A 9,817-nucleotide genomic window follows, 5' to 3' on the forward strand; every position below is an offset into this window, starting at 1 on the left:
AATGCATCCCCGGGCTGAGGGTGGTGTCCGGCCCGGGGGCTGAGGGCTGTAATCCATCCGCACACGGCAGCCCTGGCAGCGGAGCTGGTGGCCGTTCAGCGGAGCAGAGGGTGGCGGGGGTGGAGGGAGCGCCGGGAGCGGCCCCGCCGTGGCCCGAGTCCCCTGCGGGGCTGTGCGCGGACAGCAGCACACGCTCCAGCCGGGGCAGGGCACGGTCCCGCTGCTCCCGGTGCAACCACTGCAGCGTGCGAGGGCAGCAATCCCATCTCCGAACTGCGCTGAGTGTGTGAGCAGGCACTGCCACACCGGCATCCTCCGAAATGGTAATGAAACCTCCATTATAATACCCCCCCAAGTATTTATTTTAAAAAGCAATTTAATGAAGGTGAAGTGCTCTGCATCTTCAAGCAATTCCACATTGTCATGAGAATTATGAGTGCTTTCCCATCACTTAAAAGCTATGCTTTCTTTAAGAGTAGTTTGAATTCTCTTTCCTCCTAGTTTTGGGATAATCACTACGTGTTTAACATAAAATACATAACTCAGCCTTTATCCTTTTATGCAAGATACACATAATCATAAATCATTTTGCAGTTGATCTTTCCAGGCCATACTATGTCTAACAGGTGCTCTAATATTAAACACAGTAAATTCATGCAGCGATTTCTTTTAAAATTAGAGGTTTAGTAAAATCCCTGGTGCTAGCACTTTAACAATTTGAAGTGTACATGTTTGAAGGCAGAACTGCACAGGATTCTGTAATGAATGGCCAAATTTAGAAATGTTCATGTGCTATATAATGACAAATACTAATAAAACAGCAAGGCCATTAGAAGATGACTACATTTTAAACACCATGGACATACTGGGGGAAAATGTTGCCTCTGCCAAGCCATAATATATATGTGCAAGTACAGCTTGTTGCATGTGGGGCACAGAAAATGTAAACAAGTGGAACCACCCTGAGCTACAACTGCAATTAGAGTGTTCCTGTCACTTCAGCACTCTGTGGCCCACGCTGCCAGAGAAGGTGTGGACCTGTACTTACATGTAGATAAATTTAGGTCTAGTAGGATCTAGCGAGAATATTTTTGTTGTGTTGAGATCTCTTGGGGCCATTCGTATTTCTTAAAAGCATGTCTGTAAGTGCAGTAATGTGAGTTAAATCAGCTACAACACGTGACAGAGAAGCAAATCACTTGCAGACAGAGTTAGAACACTGCAGTTCACGATGGCAAGTGCAAATGTAGCTTTTCCACTCACGTTACACGTGCAAAAATGATAAAATTCACAAGACTGAGGAATTGTTTGTTGTATTGACAATCCATCCTTCCTTCTCATCTAAAAAGCTGACCAAAGTCAAAGGAAAAAAAGGGACTGCTTATACTTTTCCAGATGTGGATTTTTATATGATAGAAACTGTTTCATCCTCCTTGTAAAGGGATTGCTGAAAACACTCTTAACCAGTCTGATACTGAAAAATTCTGTTCAGATAGTTGTTAGATTCCCATTCTAGATTGATGAGCAGTTGTACAATATTGTACTGACAACATTCACTCGGTCTTGTGGAGCCCAATTAACCACGGCAGGAATGAGCTGTGTTACATTTTGCTGTGCACATTAGCAGAAGTATTTGCCAGGTTTTTACTACAGGGCTGAAAACTACCTTCAGTGTCAGCTGTGTTCTTTGTAGGAAGACAAGATAACATGTAGCAAATGGAAATATAGGGAGCAATCTGCGTGTCAGGTTCCATTACCATAAAACAAAATCAAAGAAATATTCAACAGAGTGGTTAAGCTGCTCAAATGTCACCGATAGAAGATCTATCCTTGTTAACATATCTGTGTGGAAGACTTGGTTTTTGATTGATGAAATCTGATTCCTAACCATGGTACTTCCTCGTAGGTTCTCAGTCCAGCCAAGCAATTACTTTCAGATTTTAAGGACCGATTCTAATAGTTCCAAAATAGTCGCCCGTTCTGGTTTCACAAGCTATTCAGTGTTTGGACAAGTAGCAGAAGCCTTTTCACTTAACCTGTGCACTCTGAATATGCTGTGGCTATGTGGAATGCTAGAATAGAAGGTATTTCCCAGTTTACACACTTTATTCACTTTGAATGCACTGCCTCTTCTCTGCAAGCATCTTCTCAGAAATTTGCACTTGGGTTTTTTTGTGGGATTTGTTTGTTGGTTGGTTTTTACTTTTCCTCCCTACGTGGTTACCACTATGCTGACAAAAATGCTAAAAAATATCAGTCATCCTCAACTACTTGGGTCAGAGGATTTTTAAACAGTATTGTAGCAACCTTATAAGTCCAAAACTGCACTAAGGCAACTGGCAGCTGAATTTGGTCAAAGTTTCAAAAACTTGGTCTCTAGTGCAGAACAAAGCTGACAGCAGAACTCTCCATGTAGCACTGTTGTTTCTGTGATGGAGAACTTTGTTCAAAGAGCATCAGGAGGGATTACAGGGAGTTTGCCGAATTTCATAGTACACAAAACTGTGCCTGAAAGTGACCTCATGGCATTTTTCGTCCAACCTATTATTCAACACCTTTCAACACATTTGTGAGGTAATTCAACATGATTATGTCTCTTAGGAAGTGCGAATACTGAATCGCCACTATATCAAATGACAAAAGGACTCAATATCAAAGCAGATATCACAATAGCAATTTTAAATACAGTTTTGTTTCTTAACATTGAAATCAAAATGCCGAAAGATATCAAATTAGTGGGGATTAGTTGTGTTGGCAAAGTGAGGAAAATGAAAAGACAGGATGAAGCATCCTAACTAGCACAGTTTCACTGAGTTTCATTAGACAGCTTCACTGAATTGTCCCAGAACTCCTGCTGTTATGATGTCCCTCAAGCAAAAACATGTCAGCTTTCTATTTCTGATCTTCCTTGCACTTGGTTGTCCAAGGTGGCAGAAGTGCAGTTAAACCATATGAAGATGTGACAGAAATAGGCACACGAGTGAGTAACTGCCTCGGTTATTGCTTTAGAAAGGGCACAAAGTCAGCCTAATCCTCCTCCCCCAAATCTAGGCTCTCATGCTTTGATTTATGAACAATATCAGAGAACACAAATTAACCAGAATTGGGTTTTTCTCAGGTGGTCGTTTCCTGGGTGATGGTCATGTTCCTGAAAGGAACAACAACAAAAATTGTACTGTATTATACATCCTCTGTGCTCAGCAGTCCATTAAATCTTATCTAGAAAACCCATGACAATTTATTTAATAAATCATAATTTATTAGAGACTAGACTTTTACCTTTGCAAGCTTTGAACAGGGATAAATTCATACAACAGAAGAGAGCTTTACAGTCTCATGGATAATACTTGCTGGGATGTGAGGGGGAGTTCAAAACAAATTCTGTACATGACATGAGAATAACCTGTAATGGAAACAGACAGGTTACAACCTTCTGTACTTTATTGACTGTTATTTTTTTAAAATTTATTTTATTTTTTAAATTCCTTGATACAAATACAAAGGAACTTCAAGCAGTTTTTTACTATGTGATTAAGGCTCAAACAGTGCTGCCCCTACATCAGACTAGTCTTCTGGAAAGGCTGAAGGCAATCTTGCAAGTATCTCAGAACTCAAGCCTCAGAAATCCAAATAATTAGCCTTTAAATACAATGTATGACAAAAAATACACCAATTATACACGTGGACTGACAAATTGACTATATAAATAAGAGGTATTTTAATATATATCTTAACATCATGTGATAATATACATATATTATATATAAAATAGTGTTTACTGGCATCATACATCTAGAGGAATGCAATAAATCTGGTATGCCCTTATCACCTCCTGTATTTCTTGTGTTTTCTACTCTTTGGTTTGAGATCTCAGTCTTTATTATACTACTAATCTCAAAAACAGCTGGTTTATTTCTTTGCATCTCAGTGAGCAGTGCTTTCTCTTAAAATCCATGTTCTGTATTACAGAAAAATCATTAAATGAACAGATTCAGAACCCCCAACTAGTAAGACACATTCAGTATTTTGCAGATGAGTAAATACAGATCTTTTTAAACAAACTGTTTACAAACTGCAGGTATTATGTAGGGAGAATCCTATCAACAAAACTTGGCATGGAGGAGAGGCACTGTTATGAAAAGGAACAAATAGCAGATGTTCTCAGTAACAAAAATGAGACATATAGTCACAGTGAATGTTACACTGGAATGTGACCAAGACAGCAGAGTAAACATATTTTTAAAAAGCAGAAAAATATAAATTCCTCATAGGTTCCAGTCAATGTATAGCCGCCAGTTGTATAATTTAGGACTTCACTTTGTTTGATGTCTAAAGAATGAAACTAACAAGAAATACTATACAAAGGCCATAGAAAAAGTAAAGAAGAAAACAAATGTTCATCTGCTGCAAATGAGAGCTGAGGGCTCGAGTTGCACCAGCTGCATGTGCTGTACAGCCAGTCTACAGCCCTACACAGGCTTGCATTCTTGGCCTGTAAAACCTGAAGATTTTCCTAATCAGAAAAAAACACAGGATATAAAAATAAAATTTTCATCCTCTAAATAAGAGGTTAAACAGTATATAAACATCCTCTGAAAATGAAAAAGTCTGCCAGGCAAATCATACACAGTCAATTTAATCAACAAAAAATGGTTCGATCTGTTCCTTTAACTTTTATCTTCTGCAGATTTTGTATTTATGTTATGAAATTTAGAGTGAAAGTGTCCTACCATTCTGACTCATTCTAATTGATTGAATAGATAAATGTGAGATCAACTGCAGCACAGTTCTGTAGTGAAAAATGAACCCAGGACTGGCTTCTATTAAAAGGAATAAAGCCCTGTAAACCACAATTCTAGATGAAATGCAGCAAACAAAATATGACATTTACATCCAATTTGGTCTTCACAATAAAACTGTGATTTTCTTTTTAGGTGACTAATCAATTGATTAAGATGAATGCACATTTACTTAATTAATTGCCTAGTTTAGTTACCACAAATTAATTTTGAATACCTCATATGTGAAAAACCCGATAAGCCTTTAATGTGCAATATGCAAACTGAGCAGAGAATTAAAGGGATGACAGCACAGAAGCTAAACAATAAAATTATGTTTTGTTACTCCTTTTTTTCTCAAATGAATCAAAAGCCAGTACTATGCAATATGTCTAGGATTCAAAAATTACCTTCCATCTCACCATCGTCAGGTAATGCTGCTCTGTTCTACAAAATAAGACATTAAAAAGATCAAGATGAAGAATTAAAGAAAAAACTCCTTTCTAAGTAAAAGGTAAACCATACAATGTAAATCTTATACATTTTTGCATGTATGTAATACAGATATTTATTATATGTATTTGTAGATATAATTACATGCATTCCCAATATTTTCTTGAGGACCATTAGCTAAAAGCATGGAAGGGATACACAGGCTGGAATAACCAATCTGCAATATATCTTACATACAATTTTTTTCTTTTTAAAGAAAGTTTAGCTAAGATATTAGATATTAGGAAGAAATCCTTCCCAGGGCGGCCCTGGCACAGGTTGCCCAGAGAAGCTGTGGCTGCCCCATCCCTGGAAGTGTCCAAGGCCAGGTTGGACGGGGCTTGGAGCAACCTGGGCTAGTGGGAGGTGTCCCTGCCCATGGCAGGGGGTGGCACTGGATGAGCTTTAAATCCCTTCCTACCCTTAACATCCTGTGATAAGATTTTCTTGGCCACCAGATCCTATCCAAGAGTTGTACAATGTGAGTGATTTTCTTAGGGTACTATTACATTATTTATTCAATTTAAAGAAAACTGTAGAGCTTGTTTTCTCAGGAGCTGATTCCTTAGTACCGAAAGCTGAAATACTTTCACTCCTCAGGTGTTATGTTTCAAAGAGGGTACAATTTTTCAAGGCTCTTGAGAACGCTAAATGTCTCTTTTGGTTTTACTGGCAATTCTTTTTGTCTGCTCTATTGCTTACATGAGAAAGTACAGAAAGAGTTTTAGCTCTCTTGTATACTTGCACAAGTTGGCAACTGAGCAATAGCTTGAAAACAAGCATACCTTCAAATATTTTGAAAGAAGAGTTCACTCTTTTAAAAAGTTTGAGTCACTGTATAGTTTTCTATGCTGCAATATCAAAACCTCACACCTCAGCCCAGTAAGCAGTAAAATAAGGGAAAATGGTGCAAAGTAAAATGGCGCTCAAGTTCTTGAGTTATGTAAACTGTGTCCTTAGCCTGGCCTGTCCCAAATGTTTCTTGAAGAATTGTGAACAAATTGGATGCGGGTCTCTAATTAAAGGCCACCTGGTGAAGCACAAGTCATCACACATTCCGGTCTAAATGCCTGCATACAGCATCCCTCAGATTGCCGTGTCCTAAATGCTGAAGGACTGAAATATCCTCCAGATAAAAACAGGAGGGAAACTCAGAAAAATAAAAAAATTACTTCAGCATTACTTGGTTCACAAACTCTTTAGCTATATCGCTGTATTTCTCACTTTTATAGCAAAACTGGAACTCATGATTAGCCATCAGCTGGTTTTATTCTGCTGACAAAATATTGTCATCCTTCCTTTGGCACAGCAGAAGCTCAAAATCTAGAGCATCCCATTTCACATGCACTTGTCTACTCTAAAATTCACTTTTAAAACGTGAAGGCCACTTTTCTATGGAATACAAAAGAACACAGTAGAATATATCATTTACTGACAAATACATGGTAGCAGTAGAAATTTAATTCAGTTGCAAGATTGAGAATCAGAGATTCTCAGGAAAAGTGTGGAAATGTGCACCTATGAATTCTGTTCTTGAGAAAGGGAGAAACAGTGGAAAGAGAGAAAGAGTAGAAACAACTGTATGCAGAGGATAATTCAACACTTCTGGCAAGTCTAACATAGGATAATGACCTTTTCTTTGTCAGCTGCTCTTTTTACCTGAAATCTTCTGTCTCAGATACCTTTGTACCACAGCACTGAAGATATAATGCTACTGAAACATATTTAGACATTTTAATTTTTTTTTAAGTAGTCAAGAGTTATTAATTTCTGATAACTATTTTTAAAACACAGAGTCTGGATATGTGCCCATGAGCATTATTAAGATGCACATAACTTTGGTCCTTCTCACTGCAATTAAAAGCAGCTAGCCCCACGTTTAGAGCTGTTGTGTCCTTTCTTGCAGTGCTGCCAAATACACTATTATTATCTTCCTCAGCATTTTACACAGGTGTTACCACTTCTCTGTTCATGCATTTCTTCAGAAAATTATTTCCACTTTTCTGCTTGTAATGAGTTTAATATCATCCAGTTTTTATGCAATGGAAATTCTGCTTAAGAAGTTTTAGACTAGCAGAAGAAGAAGAAAAATACAGAGGGTAAGAGATCTGAAAAATCCAAATAATAAGTTTACTATTGTGTATTGTACTGTGAAACAGTTTGTCGTGTTGCCCATTAAAATCATGTGAATTGGACAAACTATTTTTCAATGAATAGCCAAAAAAAGATCCTCTTCTCTTTTTACAAATACAGAATTTACATAGATTCTCCCTTACAGAGACTGAAAAGCCTGAACGTCTTCACTCACAACCACAGGGTAGGGCCATGAGGGAAGGGACACTTCATCTGGATTGAAGTTGACTGTGTGTTTGCTGATACCTTTGGGCTAAATCCATGATTAAATCTGTGCAGTAGAGTGCACAATAAATGGCAGGGCAATGTATTTGCTGTTATCAGGTAATTTTCATTTTCTGTTTAACCGGAGTGAGCAGCTAAGGAAATGTAATCCTGTCCAACGTGTTCTGTAGTTGGTTCTGTACAGACTGAAGCAGCCTGTCATGAACTGTGTGAGGATCACTCATGCCCTGAAATGCTCCTCTGGCTACAGCACTATCAATGTATGACCATCTAAAGCAGTGCAGCTGCTTTTGTTGCCCACTAATGAGAAAACAGCTGATTTCAGAGGATCCTAATTTCACAGGACAATTGAGAAAAACCTCTGTTCCAGCCCAGGCTTGCTGGATTAATCATAGACTAAGCAATATAGCAGCACAATCTTAAGCATGTGTTCTATTCTGCTGTTTGGTGTAGAACCCAAACAATAATCAGCTGGACATAAAATACATGTCAGAGTGCTTCCTAAAAGCAAATCTATATGATATTCCCAGTTAAAAATATCTGGAAACAGCTGCGCAAAATATAATCCCAATCTACCCAATATATTTTGGTATTGTCATGAAGACTAGTGCATCACAGTGACATGTTTATCTGATGTTGTGAATTGAAATCATAAAGTAATGGTTGCTAATGTGCTGTAACTACTCTTAAAACTGTCACATCAATTTTTAAATTCTATCCGTTTCATTAAGTGCTGTACTCCTTTCAGAGGCCATTAATGAATGAGAATTAGAAAGAAATTTCCAATCTGCTATTTGAAATCAATAGGGCTAAAAGATGAAGGTGCAAGACAGAACAACAGGTTTAGGTCTTTATCAAGATTTGAATGTCTTAGAAAATCAGGAAGACTTTCAAGCTTTTGATATGTTATAGCTATCTCATCATGCAGTTGCACTGCACTAATCCTATGTTCAAATCACTCTAAGGGTAGCTGTGCTTTAAGCACTCAATTTCTTAGAACCATTTTCGGTTTTAGAGATTAATTCTGTTTCTTTTACAGAACTGAGAGAGAACAAGAAGTAATCTCTGACATATGACACTCAGAAACAGTATAAGATTTTTAAAGAGTTGTGTAATAATCCCCTTTCCCATCCTTTACAAAACTGCTATGCTAAAATGTTCCTATTCCTGTTATTTTCAGTCTGAAATAAAATAAAACTACTATATAAAATAGATAAACAAAGTTACATTGTTCCTGCTTACAAAATACTTTTTTTCTCATACAGATTAAAAAATTAGAGCTTTTTAAAGTAATATAATAGATTTTGGAACTTCCCAAAGCTTATATATCTAGAAGTTCCACAATCAGCCATGACCTTTGCTTGGTTGTAGTTCCTTCTAAGCTGTTCACTTACATACTTCGTGTTTAGATTTTAACTCAAAGGCCCTAATTTTAGCTGCCCCTTTGCGGAGTAACTGTTACAGTTTGTGAGGGGAAATCAAACCAGAGCGTGGAAGAAAGACATATGAAATGTCATGAGATGGGAAATTAGAGGTAAGAACTCTTAAAGAGGAATTTCTCTTAAAACTAGACATTAGTACTTATTCAAAGTGTGTTTGTCTTATTTCCCCGATGTTGGCTCTGATCTAGAAACATGGGCATCACTCCAAGGGTGAACCTCTTTCTCTGCCATCTGTTAGGACCAGGAGAGACGCCCAAGGTATACTCATCTCCCTCCCCCAGTAAATAAGTAAATAGATAATTCTGACAGCTGGCAGGACAACTTCCAGGAGAGCATTGAAATAGGAGAACTGCCTCTTCCAAAAGCAGCTGTTGTTTCTATAGCAAACAGGGCACTCGTTGTGCAAACACGGGGGGGTTCCTCTGCAGCAGGAATCCTGAATGATGATTAGTTGTGAGGCAGCCCCATTTTTGCCAACTATGAAAGCTGTGGGGGAGAGTTTTATTTCAATGTTTAAAATTTAATTTATAGAGTAATATTTAGTATTTGTCCTATATGCACAGAAATTTTAACTTTCTGTCAAGGGCTCAAAGTGCTTTCCATAATCTGCTTCTTCACATTCCATAATCCGTGGATAACTACTAATACTAAATACAAGGCAATGAGAACGACAGGAAAAGCCAGGTGCTTATATTTTGCAAGAAATCTAGATTTATCACAGATTTAGGCATAGTTGAAACTAATTAG

This window comes from Neopelma chrysocephalum, unplaced genomic scaffold, assembly GCF_003984885.1.
Source record: "Neopelma chrysocephalum unplaced genomic scaffold, ASM398488v2 Primary Assembly neopelma1_209, whole genome shotgun sequence".
In the NCBI taxonomy this organism is placed as follows: domain Eukaryota; kingdom Metazoa; phylum Chordata; class Aves; order Passeriformes; family Pipridae; genus Neopelma; species Neopelma chrysocephalum.